The sequence below is a fragment of the Anopheles moucheti genome, chromosome 2 (genome assembly GCF_943734755.1).
Source record: "Anopheles moucheti chromosome 2, idAnoMoucSN_F20_07, whole genome shotgun sequence".
Lineage (NCBI taxonomy): Eukaryota > Metazoa > Arthropoda > Insecta > Diptera > Culicidae > Anopheles > Anopheles moucheti.
The window spans coordinates 83,340,690-83,357,640 of NC_069140.1; positions in this window are offsets into that span (position 1 = coordinate 83,340,690).

The window sequence follows — 16,951 nt, forward strand, 5'->3', positions numbered from 1 at the left end:
TCATTCTGTACCGAAGCTATTCAGCCCCATTTCCGTAAGCCGTCCCTCACCCTGCTGGATGTGGGTTTTCCATTGACGTAAATTCAGCATGATTTGATTATACGCTTTCAAACCGGTTAGAGTTATTTGTGACCCGGGTCGGGTTGGGCACGGGTTGGGCACGGGTTGGGCAAACCGCATCAACCAAACAGCTTCACGCATCATGCGTCCATATGTGTGTGTTTTTTATTCTTAACGTATTTGTGTCTCGTACGCTAATTTGATTGAGTTCGGTTGAGTACGTATGTTACGCAGAAAGGCTCCAAACAAACCACAAACGATCCCTACCGGGTGGGTTTTGTTTCCCTGGACTAGCGGGAAAAACAGGCGATTAAACGTGAAAAACCACCAAAACATTCCTTAGCAGATGGGTAATGGGTGTGTTTACCCATTTGAAACAGTTGAAAAAGAATCTATAAAGGATGAAAGGAACTTTTATGATAATACCGAAACATCGAGACGGCCTTACACGGTTGAGTCTGTAAATGAATTAGAAATAATATATTCTCTCTCGATCGCATCAAACATATTTAGGAATGAATAATTTTCCTTTGTTTTTACTACAAGCCATTATCGTTTTAAAATAGCATGTCGAAACAAAATCTGCAAAATAAACTGATCTTGAAAATGTGCGCCTAAAAGTATGCAAATGATAGATCATTAATTCCTAATGGCCTAAATTATTCTGGATACAACAATGTAACGCAATTATGGTTGATTGTTTATAAATGTTACCTATTATTTCATCAATTCATTAGGTTTTAAGGCCATCCTTTGCTAAATTAAAAATAATCTTCACAAATCATGTAATGATTGCATGATTGCATACATTTAGGCGTAAAAATTACTACATTTAGGCGTTTTGGTTTACTAGGACTTTATGATGAACAGAAATGATGATGTAAAATTTAATCTAACTGTTATTAAATTGTTTAAGCAATTATGACTCATTATAATAATTTTTTCAAAGCGAAATTGATTTTATCATACAAATAATGTTGTTTAAATTAATTGTTTCTTAGTTGATAATGCTGCAACGGTAACGGCGTTAGGTTTTTTCTTTGCTATTCAACTGCTTAAATGATATGTAAATTTTATTACAATTTATTTATTTCGAAGTTGCATCTTGACGCTATTTGTACGCCTAAATTTATGCAACTTGCTACATTCTTCAATAATACGGGCTACGTACTTTCTAATGATTCATTTTCTCTGTTTTCATTTGCTTCAAACATTGCCGTCATCCACCAGTAACAAAAATCATCAATTTTTCCAAAAGCATCACTTTATCGTGCACCAAATCGGTTCGCTCATTTCGCTCGATTGTATCGACCAAAGCGTTCACGTCAACGCGATGTTGCGCATCCAATTGCGAGGGGGAGCCTGTTTGTTCGCCATTTCATCCGAGAACGTAACAAGTCGACATTACTCACCACCACATGATATTCCTCACCTTCCTTTCGGCGCCATACGCCTTCCAAACACCATCCACCGTTTGCTTTATATTAGTGCATCTATTATTATTTACGACGCGACAGGGAATGCTATTTTGATTCGCTTTAATGAAGACATAATATGAATTCCATACCCATCCAACGCAGCCCCCGCATGAAAATGGTTGGAAAAATACAAAGCAACCCCTTTTTTTATCTGCCGAGAGCATCCTGCAAGCAGAACGGGCATCCATTTCTGGGAGCCTCGCAAGATCCATTGCGCATCGCTGGTGTTACAATAACACGTCAGCAAATGGTGGGCTTTTTCCCCCCCCCCCTTTTTTTTGGGAGAATTTATCTTCCAGAGGCTTTCCCTTCACTGGGCCACGCACAAGGCGCACTCGTTGCTCGTTTGCTGATGAAACGGACAGAAAATACATATCAGTTTCATAAATCATACCAATCGAGTAGGCCGACCGCCCATCGGTGTCCGTTTCGCTTTCGGTACTTTCTCTTTCGTCTTTTGTTGTTTCAATCCTCCCTCGCTAAAGAACGCTTTGTCCCCTCGTTTTTTTTTTTATTATTTTTACACCACGCACTATTGTGAGCTTTGTAATAATAAGAAAACTCGAAAACTCCAAACTTGTTACATACGAGCGTATTTTCTTTTTTCTTGTCTCTTAAAAGTTGTTTGATTTTTCCCCTACAAACCGGTAGCCACAAGCGAGATGATCCTTTTACGGTGTTTCTCTTCTTCTAAGCAACAGACAACGGAAAACTGTGTGGAAGGGAAAAAAAAACACACCAATTCCTCCTGTTTCAACCTTCCCAATCCCGCTTGTGGGCGGTAATCGCGTGGGCCTTGTAGGAGATAAAAATAAATTGGATAAATTTGATGCTTGCCAGCGTGGCTGATGATGGCTGACGATTCGCCCATTTTTCGGAGTTTTGCCGTGCGTTTTTATTTCCCCCCCCCCCCACCTGCTTCCTCCTTTTCTATCACACATTGGCTGTTGCTCCCTAACCCAGCTCCAAGTGACGGGCTGTTAACGGGTGAATTGCAACGGGTTGATCCACCAAAACCTTACCCCGTCCGTGCACCCGGAAGGTGACCCGAGGTTCGTCAAAATAAAAAAAAGAAAAGGAAAAGCCCGTAAAAAGTCGAACAAAATAACCACCATCACAGCCCTCCGTAACGTTAGCCATTTTGGCAACCTCCTCCGGTTGGCTCTTCTGCCCGCTGGAATACGGCAAGGATAAGCATCAGCATTGGCATCAGCTTTTTGTTATGTTTGAACCATTGAACAGCGTGAGCGGATGCAATCCTAAAAATACGGGCCAAAAAAGAAAAAACACTCCTTGCCAGCCCTTTTATGCTTGATTCTCGATACGATTCAAGCTGCTTTCTTCTTGTTTTGCGTTAAAGGCAATGTTAAAAATAACGAGCAGTACCGGTTTTCGTTATGGGTTTGAACACTTTTTGCATCCCTTTCCCTTTTTCCCATTGCTGCTCGCTGTTTTGCCCATTTACAATAGCATTACAACACAGAGAGGGGTTTTTTTTTTAATGTTGCTTTTGTTGCTTTTGAATTCCGTCTCTCAACCGACCGGAGTGTTCGGGTTCTAAGCGAAAGCAAAATTTTGATTTTGGAATTTCTCTTTGAGCAGCAAAAACGACCGGTCGCATCATGGCACCTCCCCCGAAATAAAAAGGCAGATAAATCGGATCGGATTTTTGGGCCCTGTCAAAATAAACGCTAGTTCAGATCAGTGTACTTCCTATGTTCCACTCGGAGCGTAAACAAACGGATGTATAATAAAAAAAACAACAAATTCTGCATATTTTAACGTTTGATTTAGAAATTCGGTGAAAGAAAACAAGCTCTCTTAAAATAATTGTAAGGTTATTGTACGACTAAACAAACAGTCCAGCGAAACTTCAGTAAACCGTTAGATAGAGTCTAATATTCCACTGCTGTGGATCGTGTCCAATGCATTGCATACATGTAGGCGTACAAATGGTACCGAGGTAAAATTGTTGTTATTACCAGTACTGTAATATGTTTAAATTGCTCGTGTTTTAATTGTGTTTTTTGCTAATCTAAGCTGTTTATTAACTCTTAAAATGAACTAATCTTTTAAAGCTTTCATGTCTTGTTGATAACTTTAAAATTTTAATCATACATGAAGAATAAAAATATAAAAATCTTAAATTACATAATTGGGGGAAAGAAAAGTAAATAATTTAATTTAATTATAAAAATAGTTGACAAGAGAAATAAGCGTTGTGCATTTTTAAATGTTGGCGAAAGAATTTTTTCTTCTAAAAGGTATATAATTAAAATAAATTTAACTAAATTTTAATTTTAAATTTAATTTGATTTTAAATTAAATTTTTATTTTATTTAAATTTTAATTAAATATTTTTTAAAACTATTTTATTGATAGTTATCCACATTTTTCAATGGATACTTTTTATTCACTTAATCAATATCTGCTTTTCATAGTAATCAAACGCCTTTTTATCGAAGTTTTCAATTAATTATGTTGCAAAATTAATTACGTTTGGCATGGATGAAAAAAACGACTCAATTGTACGCCTAAAAGTATGCAACTTAACTCGCAATGTGACGTTAGACGCCTCCTACTGTTTTATCGAACTTTTTATTTTTAAATAACATTCTTTCCCGTTTAAAATCCGCTCCAAATACACTTCTTTTACCACTAATCTTGCATCTCATTAGATACCGACCAATCGACATAATGCTAATGATGGCCGTAATAACAATCCACTCTAATTGTGATGCTCAACAATCGAACGTCAAAAATCGCAACGCGGAACGGGCTGCAGTTTAATTACGCGGAATGCATCGTTCAAAAATCATTCGAAAAGGATTTGTAAAAAAAATCAAACACTACAATCAACCCTTCCGTCTCACGAGTGACAATGCCGGCTTTAATGAACGTTGGCAGAACAAAAAAAAAAAGGAACCTCTAGTCTCCATTCTGTGCTGCCCTCGAAAGGCACCGATTTAAAGTACCTTTTTTTTTGTAAATCCGTTTCGCTTCGTTGACTAATTGGAAAATCTACTGTATTCAATCCTATCGCTCCGAACACGGATGAGGCGACTGGCGACCCGCGAAGCCGGTGAAGTGCGTATTACCCCTTCCGTTCCCGGGCATGTGTGTTTGTGTGATTTTTCACTCTTCCCGTCTTCGATCCTTCGCGTTTTAATCCTTTCTTTCGCCCGTTACCCTTTTGTTCGGCTTTTACACGCATTGGTACGGCACGACATCAAAGCAAGCACGGGCACCATTTTGTTCTCGGTTGCTAATCGCAATGCGCATCACGCATCGAAATCCTTTTCATGCGTAATAACGCACGGCTCTCGCTTCAGCACCGTGCAGCACCGATTGTCACCGATCGTCATGGTTGGCGGCGTCATGAAAGGAACCATCCCGTGAAGAGCCACTCAAAATGTGTTCCCGATGCCATGGCCTTGATGCTGTGGGGAAAGGGTAGGATTTTTATACACAACCGTTCTTCGCCTCACTTTCAAGAGCTCATCGGTTGTGCAAACATATTGCAGGGACAAATTGTGTGACCGAACGTCAAAGCAGCGACAACAATGCGCGGCAAGTGATGCATTCGAGGTCCATCACCTCGGGCCTCTCATAAATCTTGCAGCACACTCACCGCCAACAGTCACGTGGTCCAATTTATGAACGAAGTGATAGGCCAAGTAAAGCGACGATTTCCATCCCTTCCCACAAGGAAGGCCCATTAAATCCGGCCACAGCAGGTGGCCCTTTGGTGCGATATTCCCTGCATTTCGATAACAATCTCAAACTCCCGTGATACTCTAATTTTCACGCTGCAACCACTGCAACCCTTTCGCGCGAAGAGTTTGCCTGAACTCCCAAACTCCCGAACTCCCGAAGTGGACCCGCAACCATTGGGCGTTGGAAACAAAGCAAAACCCAACGCATCACACGTGGCCACGTGCAAACGGAGAAGCGCATACTGGGCGGAACTAGCGATGACGTATTCTGGGCACGCATCCGGATGGGCCTATTGCCTATTGGGGTTTCTTTCGTTCGTTTCGTGTGACGTAGAAGAAAGGGTTCCTCCCGGTGGATGGGCCCGAAAGTGTACGGCGATGAGTTTCAGTATAATTTTTAGCAAATAATCATGGTGATATTTTACCATCACACATTTTTGGGGGATGAAATCGAGAGAGAAAAAAAGACCCCTTTTGCATCGAATGTGGTGCATTATTCATCTGTCGTTTGGTGTTGTACCCTTGAGTGAAGATTACATCGAGAAACTTTATTGGAAAACAAAAATGCCTAAAAAGGAATTTTCGCACTGAGCGCCTAAAGTTATGCTATGTCGATTCGAAAAAGCATTTTATAGAGCTTTAATCGATGATGTTATTCCGAATGGAGAAAAATACTAAATATAATTTAAGTTAAAATTTAAATTAACTGATTTATTATCAGTAAGAATTGCTTAAAATGTACTTGTATTGTCGTCTAAAACATTGAAATAGTAATAATTATAGAAATATTCTAGAAAATGAATATTGGATATCCGATAAAAATTCTTCATTGTTCGAATATCGTGCAAATAATATACTCCGAAGTGTTTGTTTTACTTACTCCGTATCAACAATTCAAACGAATATTTTTTTATTAGTACGCAAGAGTGTCACCCATTATTTGGGTGACGCGGTTGGGGCACGCGTTAATAAATGGACTTCTAGATTTTTTAGTGGAAATAGAACTGTCTGATTATGATCGGATCTCAGCTCTCTTCAACAGTTTCCTTTGCTATTCTAAATCGTCGTTCTAAAACAAAAATGTCTAAGAAGGAATTTTTACACTGTGCGCCTAAAGTTATGCTATGTCGATTCGAATAGTCATTTTAATGATCATTAATCTACGATGTTGTAACTTATGGGGAAAAATACTACAAATATTTGAAATTAAATACAAAATTAACTGATTTATTATCAGTAAGAATTGCTTAAAATGTACTTGTATTGTAGTCTAAAACATTGAAATAGTAATAATTATAGAAATATTCTAGAAAATGATTAACAAAGATTCGATATCGCTACGGTACTAACAACCACAAAACATTTGATAGCCGTTAAAACACCATCATTGTTCGAATATCGTAAAAATAATCTACTCCAAAGTGTTTGTTTTACTTACTCTGTATCAACAATTCGAACAAATATTTTTTTATCAGTACACAAGAATGTCACCCATTATTTGGGTGACGCGGTTGGGGCACGTGTCAATAAAAGGATTTCTGGATTTTTTTTAGTGGAACTAGAACTGTCTGATTTTGATCGCATTTCAGCTCTCTTCAACAGTTTCCTTTGCCGTTCTAAATCGCCATTCTCGTAATCAGCAACATAGTCACATGCTTTCAGTGCAACACTCAAGGGTTAACGTATAATAAAATCCCTTACAACTAGCATTGCCATCGTCAACCGCACGTACGGACCGAAAACCTCTCAAACCCATTAGCAATACAAATGAGTCCACATTTGCCAGCGACGAAGTGTTGAGTGTTGATGCCACAAGGGGGGTCCCTCTGACAGGGACACAGAAAACGAAACAGAACGCAACGCAATCGCAAGTCCTTCCACCGTTACGTCACCATTCGCAAAGTGCAAGGAGTAATTGGTGAAGCATCAGCATACGCGGGGGGGAGGATGGAAAAAAACACGCTTTCCCAGTACCCCGTGCCTCGCGTGCAGCTCGTGGAAGCTTGGTTTGAAAAATGCTACGTGCCACTGCCCGCTCGAGTACCTCGAGAGCCCAATGTAAATATCATGAAAGATGCATATTTTAATCAACTTCCCGTAAGAAGGCAGTTCGGGGGCTGTGGGAGTCACGCGAGAGGGGGTAATGGTTGGTTGGGGGGACAAGGAAAAAAATTTAAAGTGAAGAAAAATTCCAACTGCGCTGCAGGGAAGATAGAAAAAAAAAACCCCCCGGGACGAAAGAATCGTCAATGCCAATGCGCGGAAACCGAAGGAAGTGACCTGCCTGTGTTTGTGTGTGTGTGTGTGTGTGTGAGCACGAAAGGGAAACCCCTTTTTTCTTATTTTTGCGACTGTGTGTACACACTCGTTAAAGGGCACGAGTGTTGTTTAGGACGTGTTACCAAACGGAACTGTATTTACCTATCCACTAATGCATGGCAGTTAGAAATCTTGCAACACAGAGTGAGAGAGAGGGGGATTTCCCATTTTCCAAGAAAAAGGTTCGGAAAATTCTACGCACCAGGAACTCCCGACTGAGTCACCTCGTCTAACTCGGGTTAGGCAGACAGAATGCACCCAAAGACAGACACGCGCACACAGAAGGAAGCGTCGAAATCCTGCTGCGTACGACAAATGATCCTCCTCATCAGCTAACCGTATTTTAAAGCCATTCCGAGCAAGGGGAGGTAAGGATTGATTTCCATTCTCAGCATACCGTAACCGGAACTGGAATGGAACCGACAGCCCCCTACTCTCCCGTTCAACAGTAACAATCTCAAGCCTGCAAACGACACATTTACGGGAGGGAGGTTGCATTCAGTAGTGGCGAAAAATGTACTTGAACCGGTATCGATTCGATTGCAAAACACCAACCCCGGGGGGCGAGTGAAGTGATGCAGTGTGCGAATAGTTGCAGGTTCCATCCGTACCCTTTTTTGCCGCAGTGAGATGGATTGTTCCTTTGCCGAAGCGTGTTGCTGCCATTTCTTTGGAACAGGGTGTATTTTTCGGGGGTCCCAATATCAGCACCCAAGAACTGGGTAATCGAAACCTATGATTCCGAACATCGAACGAACGAGGCCGCCTGCGAATGATGCGGAATCGTATTGTATGCTGTTGGGTGGTATGCAGTGTGTTTACTTTAAACCAGCCAATAAGTGAAATTCAATCGTTTGCGAGATGGAAACGATGGAGTGTTGTTGATTGCCGAACGTTGTTTTGTGTGAATCGGTGTACGACAGCTCGAATTGGCTACCTTTAAGCGAGGCGTCAAGGAAGCGAGTCTTCTGATACGGCAATCAGGTATTGATTAGACTGAGGCAGCTCTCAAATATTTTGAACGTTTCTCAACATTGGAACTTTGCTGGGGAAAAAATATCTGTACAATCATCTGCTAAGGTTAGAGAGGGTATAGGGCATAGAACGCTTGTTGTAAAAAGGACCAAACAACGTAAATTAAAAAAAAATCTCCAATAATACATCGGTTCTCTTAAAATTTGGTGCAATTACTATTTAAAGCCAGTTCAAATAAGTGCAACGGTTTTAAGAGAAATGTTGCTGTTATTTAGCTGTCACCTAACGTCAAGCGCCTGACAGTATGCAATTTGTTTCAAATCACATCAATAATAGATCGGTTCTCTTAAAATTTGGTGTAATTACTATTTAAAACCAGTTCAAATAAGTGCAACGGTTTTAAGAGAAATGTTGCTGTTGTTTAGCTGTCACCTAACGTCAAGCGCCTGACAGTATGCAATTTGTTTGACATCACTGGATTTCTTAATTTATTTTTAACAATTATTACAACAAGAAAACGAATTCCAAAGCGAATCATTTCCTTTCGTTTCTTTTTAAGCTTGAAAGCTTCAGCATTCCGTACGGAAAATAGATCCATCACACCGTGCAACTTCATGCTATTTCCGGCTGCTTATTAACAACATTTTTAACCACCGTTCAGCTCAGCAGTCTCCTGCCCAACCGGAGTGCGCCGTACAAAAGAATGCACTTTCCACTTTCGACAAAGGGGGGGGGGGGGGGAAATAGCATGCAAAATAATGAAACAAGCACCCATCGAAAGTGAAAAGAAAAGCAACGGAGGCAACATATTCCATGGTGGAGAATTTTAATGAACTGCAACGAAATAAATTCCACTATTACAACGAAACGCACCAACACCCCCCTTCGGACGCGGCTAGGGGGCTGGCCATTTTTCGCGTGTCTGGAGTGTGTTGATAAAAAGCTGCTGCTTGGGACAAAATAAAGCGAAAAAGCGGAAAAAGGGCAGCGCGGGGGGGGGGGGGGGGGGGGGAAGTCAACAGCAACATTGGCGCGCCTTGTCTGGCAGTTTGAATTGTTGGGGCCACCGCCACTTTCACGCGATAGTCTCGTAAAACTTTTCGGAATCGTGGAATTCGCTCTTTTCCATTTCACGCCACGCGACCCGGCCCCGGCTCTTTACATAATTATCGCAACAGGGAAAGCATAAGCCACGGCCAGCCTTCATAAAGCCGCCACTTTGAGCAAATCGTTTTCGTAGGCGAAACATCGGGCTGGATGATGGGAATAAAAAAGAAACGAAACCACCTCCTTGTATTTTCCTTCCAGAAATGGAGGACATTATTCTGATATTTCTTTGGCGGGAAAATAAACCCCTCAAATATCGTCCCTTGCCAGTGGTGGTGCTAAGAAACGGTGCTATATTTTCATTAATTTATCATCTGATAATTAACTTAACTTCCTTCCATCCCGGTTTCGGTATTCATCTGTCTGTCTGACGGCTGACGCGTTTTAAGGATGAGGCCGGGGGGAAGCGAAACAACAACGTTTCGGTGAACTGTCTCGGAGGCGTAAAATAGAAGCTTGTGGCCCCAACAAAATCAGTCCAGCCATTTTCCTTGCCAGGAATGATACAAATATTTCCCCCACCAAGAGGGGAGCCTTCCCAAGGGTTTGCATGAGACGGGCAAAAACTTTACAAAGCCTTCCCACCTCGGGCATCGGTCAACGGATTTCTACTCCCACCGTTTGGAGATTCGGAATGTTGTACATTTAGCTGAAAGATTGTTACAAATAAAGAAATGACTGAATAGCGCCAGAAGAAATCATAACAGCAGTGATGCTTGTGATGGATGGAAAATTGGATGTTGAGTTTTTCATTCTGTTTCGAGGGTGTGGTGAAAAATGAACTTTGACTTTCCAATTTACAGGGCTACGGAGAGCCCTTTTCCGATGGGTTGACCCGAAAAATATGGGATAAATAATGTTAATCAAACATACAAACAAAGTTGTTTTAAAAACGTACGAAAATATTATTTTATACTTCGGATTGCATACTTTCAGGCGAGTTTCTCCTCCTGGTTAAGTAAAACGCCCTAAGGTATGCAATAGGCTGTCATACAATGCGTAAAAAATTTTTATACTTATTTTAGAAAAGCTTTGCCTACTGGGCAACGTTTTACAACGCCTTAATCTCGTTTTACTTTGCTACCGTGTGGTACTCACCGGTCAAGGATTATAACAAGCTTATTAGCCACCGCTCTGCCCACCGGTCAGGCTTTATCGCAGCAGGCTGTGCTGGTTTCATCCGGAAAGCTTTACGAAATTATCCATTATGTACCGATAATGAATGAACGATGTTCGACGGCAGCGAACCTGTTCATTAGAACGACTAGTGATCCCATCAACTTTCCCAAACACACCGCCACGGTTCCAAAAAGGGATGCCTTTGCAGCGCTGTAGGTAGAATTCGAACTCGCTGACCTCAATTCCGACGTTTGAACGCGTTTTTGACTTTTTGCTGGCACGAGAAAGCGTAAATAACTGCACCACATGCAGTCTGTCTGTCTGCGGCGATTACGGGCGATCCTGCTGAGTAATTTGAACCCTCGGCACTGGTTGACTGTGCAGCGGCATCGTGCAGTCGGGTACCGTACACGATTGCCATCCCGCCCGCTGTTTTCCGATCAAACGAGTCCTGTTTGCCTACCAAACATCACAATGCGTGTCCGGTGACGTACAGGTTCGAGAGTACCTTTGCAGGGCCACGAGTTGTTTTTTTTTGTTTGCCTTCAACTGAATACATCCTTCAAATCACTAAAAAGCGTGGAAGGCAGAGGACGTTTGGTAGGTTTTCAATTTCTCCCCCCCCCCCCCCCCCATGGTAGGACATTCTGTTACGAGCATCGTTCGTCGATGATGTTTTGCTGTGTGTTTATGTTTTCCCTGGAGGTCTGGCGTAGGTAACCCACAAAAAACTGGAACAACGTGGGAGGGAGGGGGGAAAAGTTGACCACAGCTACGGATGTCCAGTTCGATGACTTCCAAAGTAATCAATCGCAATCGAAAACCCCGTCCCGGGGTTTCGAATTTCCCGAAAAAGTTCAATCAAGTAGCCATTTACCGCGTATGCTTCCGTTTAGTACGGGTGGTTGATGAATCGAACTTTCGTCCAATGCCGTGCGGGTGTTCCGGGTTCCAGTTATTGGTGGCAGGTTGTTAAGTGATTGAAAAATGCGACAAATGAATTCGTTGATCACAACCGACACTTCATCTCTCGACTCGGCCCGGAGGGGTCGGGGTAGCTACTTGGAGCGATTTTTGGGCTGAAGAAAATCCACCGAACAATGGTCCACCGAACGAAGTGGACACGGGAAATAAAATCTTCCAGTACACACGGGGCGACCGGCAAAACCTCACCCTCTTGAAAAGGAAGTCGCTCTAGTATCGTTCCGCAAAAACTTCTACCCTTACCCGGGTACACCGCCGCATTTTCATAAAGTAAATTGATTTCTCTTCACCCCTACACGAACTGCGTCAGATTTCGAGAGCCCGGTGCCCCTCACCCATTCAAACGCGAAGGGTGTAACGAAACGAAAACCTCGCAACGGATGGAAAACGGTCTGGTGGCAAAACTTTTCCCCAGCACCGAACAAGTGAAAGAGCAACTAATTTTGTGCACAATTTAAGATAAATGACAGCTTCTTTCTGGGTGAACTGTGCGCCGTCATATGTGACTGTCACCACCACTAAACCACGCCACGTTCGTTGGTGGCCTGCTGTTGTGGCGCGACCGGGCTTCTGCTTTGTCGCTAATGGAAGAAACACTTCCGTAACCGTACGAAGGAAGAGAAAAATCGTCCCCAAAGCGTGCCGTGACCGTGCGTGGCGTTTGTTTTTCTTCCTGAGAAGCTACAGCCGAACCTTCATCTCCCGGTGCCGGACCACAGCCCTGGGAAACCTGGTGAAGAAGAAGGTGTCTCGATTGTGGTACGATTATTTCTGATTTCTTCCACTGGAACACTGGCACAGACCGGGCCACGTCAGACAATGGATTCAATTTCATTCCCTCCTTGCCAGTGTTCGGTCCGATTTACCGGGATCTGGTATGAAAAGAATCGCAGATCCGTCCTGCTGCCGTTCCTCACGTTCGAATGATTTATGATCATCCCGTGGCGTGAGGAAAGTGCGTAAATGTCCACATAGAACCGAACGCCACCGGTAGTGCCACCCGAGACGAACAGAAGGCTCAGGCTTACCATCAAAAACGCAACAATTATTAATGTCCGCCATATGGAGCATTATATCACACGGGGTGAAAATGAAATCGGACTCGTGCAACGTGAATTGTCCGTTGCATTAAAGTGACTTATTTTAAAGAGTTTTGCTGTGTGCAGTCTCCAGAATATCCAACAATCGTACCCGAAGAATCTGTACGGATTCGAGCCCAACTTTCCAGACACAAAGCACCCCAAATAAAAACCGACTCCATAACTTATTTGCCACACAAATTTGCTACAAAAACCTTATCAAAGTCCGGTCTCATTGCCGTATCGGGAGATATGTTCCCGGATACCCATAACACAACACGATATCCATGGGGCCAAAGTTGTGCCAACAGTTAAAAACCCACCAATTGGGAAGCCTCCAGAATGCAACCACCGAGAATGGTAGGAATTTTGGCCAATTTTACATTTATATCTCCAACCAACCGATCCAGGGGTGCCTTAAAACAACAAGTAACAGTAGCTGCTATCAGATACCTCCGTTTTTTCTTTTCGGTGGGATTGTGTTTGCTGAAATTAGTGAAACATTTCACTCTCCGCTCGGAGTTAGGATCCGGAAAACCCTCAAAAATGCAGCTTGCCCTTTTGCGAAAGATATTGCCCAGCAAATGGCCAGCTTCGCATGGTCAGAACTATCCACAGCAGAGTAGAAACACCGCTGTCCTTAATAATGAAATGAAACTAAACCCAACGTCACCGGTCCGAGCATTGTACACACCGGTACACAACCTAACACATAAGCTTAGGAAAAGTTTATCGGGCAAAGTTCCGACCGTGCGGGAAGCTGTACGGGAACCCGCACCGCACTGCGTTGAATCCGAAACAGTGGGGCTCAATTTTCATCCATCCGAGAGATACACTTGCTCCAAAACCCGAAACAACTTTCCACGATGCAATGCAGGGGGGCAACAAAAAAAAACACACACAGATAAATAAATCGCCTACAACGCATCATGAGACGGTGAAGGAGCAGAAAAAAAAAATACAGGAAATCAATTAAAAACTTCTCTGGTCAGCCTTTTTGCTGCATGGGGTGCGGTGCGGCTAATTCCGGTTACTGCAATGATCGTTGGAAGCTCTCGGAAGCGACAGTTTGCGCGCTGTACCACCAGGTGCGAAGGTTAAACTTTGGAAATAAAACACCCTGGTATACCGGTCGTTTGGTGTGTAATTTCAAGTTTTGATTAACACTAAACAATGTATGAACGCATCAGTTGTATGAGAAGACAGCTATCAATCTTATTTTAAGGATGAAACCTGAAAATATGCACCGTATTTCGTAGATATTGTTTATAATTACGCATAGTTTTAATAAAAAGATTAATTTAACTTGCGCGTTGCATACATTTAGGATATGAAATATTAGCTATTCTGTTATTTCGTACCAATACGCACTGTAAAAACTCCTGAAAGTATGCATTTGTTTGTACACATCATCATTGTTCTGTCAGATTCCAGCAAAGTCGTTCGAAACAATACAAACATACGTTTAGGATATGAAATACACTAGGATATGAAATATATGAAATATTACCTATCTTATTATTTCGTACGTACGTAAAAACGCCTAAAAGTATGCAATTATTTATACAAATAAACAATTATACACATCATACCAATCATCATCGTTCTGGCAGATTCCGTCGTTCAAAACAATACAATAAAACGTTAAAGATATGGAATATTACCTATCTTTTTAGTTCTTACCAATATGCAATGAAAAAACGCCTAAAAGTATGCATTTGTTTATGCACATCATCATTGTTCTGTCAGATTCCAGCAAAGCCGTTTAAAACAATACAAACATACGTTTAGGATATGAAATTTTAGCTATTAATCAAAATAATCAAATATCAATAAAAATAAATAAATCAAAATCAAAATATATAAATCAAACTTTTCCAGTCAGATTCCAGCAAACTAATTCAAACAAATACAAACTGTTACGTAACGGTATGGCTAAATATTTATCTGCACTAGCCTCAGGAATTTTTAACTATCGGCAAAACATTTTAAATTACGCCTAAAATTATGCTTTATAAAATTAACGATGACTGCTAAGCAATAAAATATTCCAATTTCAATGAATCGTGTTTGTTTAATTGTGAAAAATCGAAACCCATTTGTTAAATTAAATCGAGTTGGGGTGGAAAGGTTTGTAAAATTCCACAGAATTTTCACAACATGTTCGAACGTGTCCGAAAAACAATCCGATCCATTCATGGAATCAAGATTATAATCGGTCCAGCCAATCCAATCAAAATCCAGCTTTTAAATTGTCCAGTACAGAAGCATAACGGGTCTATCACATAACCCTGCAATCGGTATCCGATTTGTGGAGGCGAAACATTCGATAGCCCAATAAAACTAGTCCAACCAGCCAGTTGACTTTCACCCTAATAACCTGCTATCTGCAATATCGACAAACCCCCGACGTTCCCGGCTTACCCATGGGCCAAACCGCATCAGCTGTCGATATTGGTGATTTGTTCCAATTTCAAACCCACCATCACACACACACACATCCCAACAATTGCTGCAATTTCAATCCAACCTCCACAACGATGTTACTATGCAACACAAAAACGGAAACATATCGGTTAACGTTCTAAGCCCGGCAGAAGTTCTCAGCTCGGGCAACACCGAATTGAGCTGTAATGCTCAAATGTTGCCTTGATTGCGGCATTCCCCGGTTACTGCATGCGCTCTTGTAAATCAGATTTACAACACCGATACCGGGTACCGGCTGCACCGGCAACACCCGAACGCTGCTGTTCCCCAATCGATTTATCAAAATTTAATAAAGTACTGAGCTGAAGATCCCGGAAAGTCCGCATCTTGGTGCTGATCCGGTTCGTTTCTTCCGCATCGATCCAGCGTCTTTTCAGGTCCGGTTTTGCAGAGAGGCGCATGTGAGAGAGAGAGAGCGGGAGAGTGATTGTGATTTATTTGCACTGACGATGCATCTCGAAGAAATTGTGAACGAGATGACTCCGAATTGGTCCTGATGACATGTCGAGACCGAACGTCGTACGGTACTCACCCACGGTTCACTTTCATAATCCGGTCGGATCTTGCTGGAGAATGGGAACTGTACGTTGTTCCTGCTCGCAATCCCATTCCGTGCAGGGACACACTCTCCAGCGGGACGATTCTAACCGTTCCTGGGAGGGGAAAGGCAACAAGGAAAGCTTAAGTGCATTTGCACAGCAAGCAAGACGTGCATAACGATGTGATGTCCTTTCGCTCACGGGATGGACCGATTTCAACAGCTGATTCAAGGTTAAGCTTCACGAGAAATGTGCTTGATTATTCGTGCAATTCTTCATCCGCTTAAGCCAATCAGTATTATCTTCGTCGTTGTTGGGCATCCTATGAACACTGAATATTTTCCATTGCATTGTGTTGTAATCTTTTTTAAACATCAGTCCTTGATGAAGCTATTGTTTCTTCAATATTGTTACCCAACTTCCACTTCATTCGTGATGAATAGGCAGCAACATGTACGCATCGCTTGATGTGTTCCAGCTAAGTCGTTTAAAACAATACAATACATTGCGTGTATGAAATATTATCTATCTTCTTATATCTTACCAATAACCCATGCAAAAACGCCTAAAAGTATGCATTTGTTTTTACAAAGTAAAATTTTTCTGTCAGGTTCCAGCAAAGTCGTTCAAAATAATATTTTGAATTTAGACATTTAGGAAATATTACCTAACTTCCCATTTCGTACGAATAAGCAACATTTAATTCGCCTAAAAGTATGCAATTGCTTACACACATCATCATTTTTGTCAGATTCAAGCTAAGTCGTTTAAAACAATACAATCATGCGGTTATGAAATATTACCTATCTTCTTATATTCTACCAATGTGCGATACAAAAACGCCTAAAAGTATGCATTTGTTTTTACAAAGCAAAATTTTTCTGTCAGGTTCCAGCAAAGTCAGGATGAGCATCGTTAAATAACCTAAAAGTATGCAATTGTTTACACACAGCATCATTTTTCTGTCAGATTCCAGCTAAGTCGTTTAAAACAATACAATGATGCGGTTATGAAATATTACCTATCTTCTCATATTCTACCAATGAGCGATGCAAAAACGCCTAAAAGTATGCATTCGGTTTTGCAAA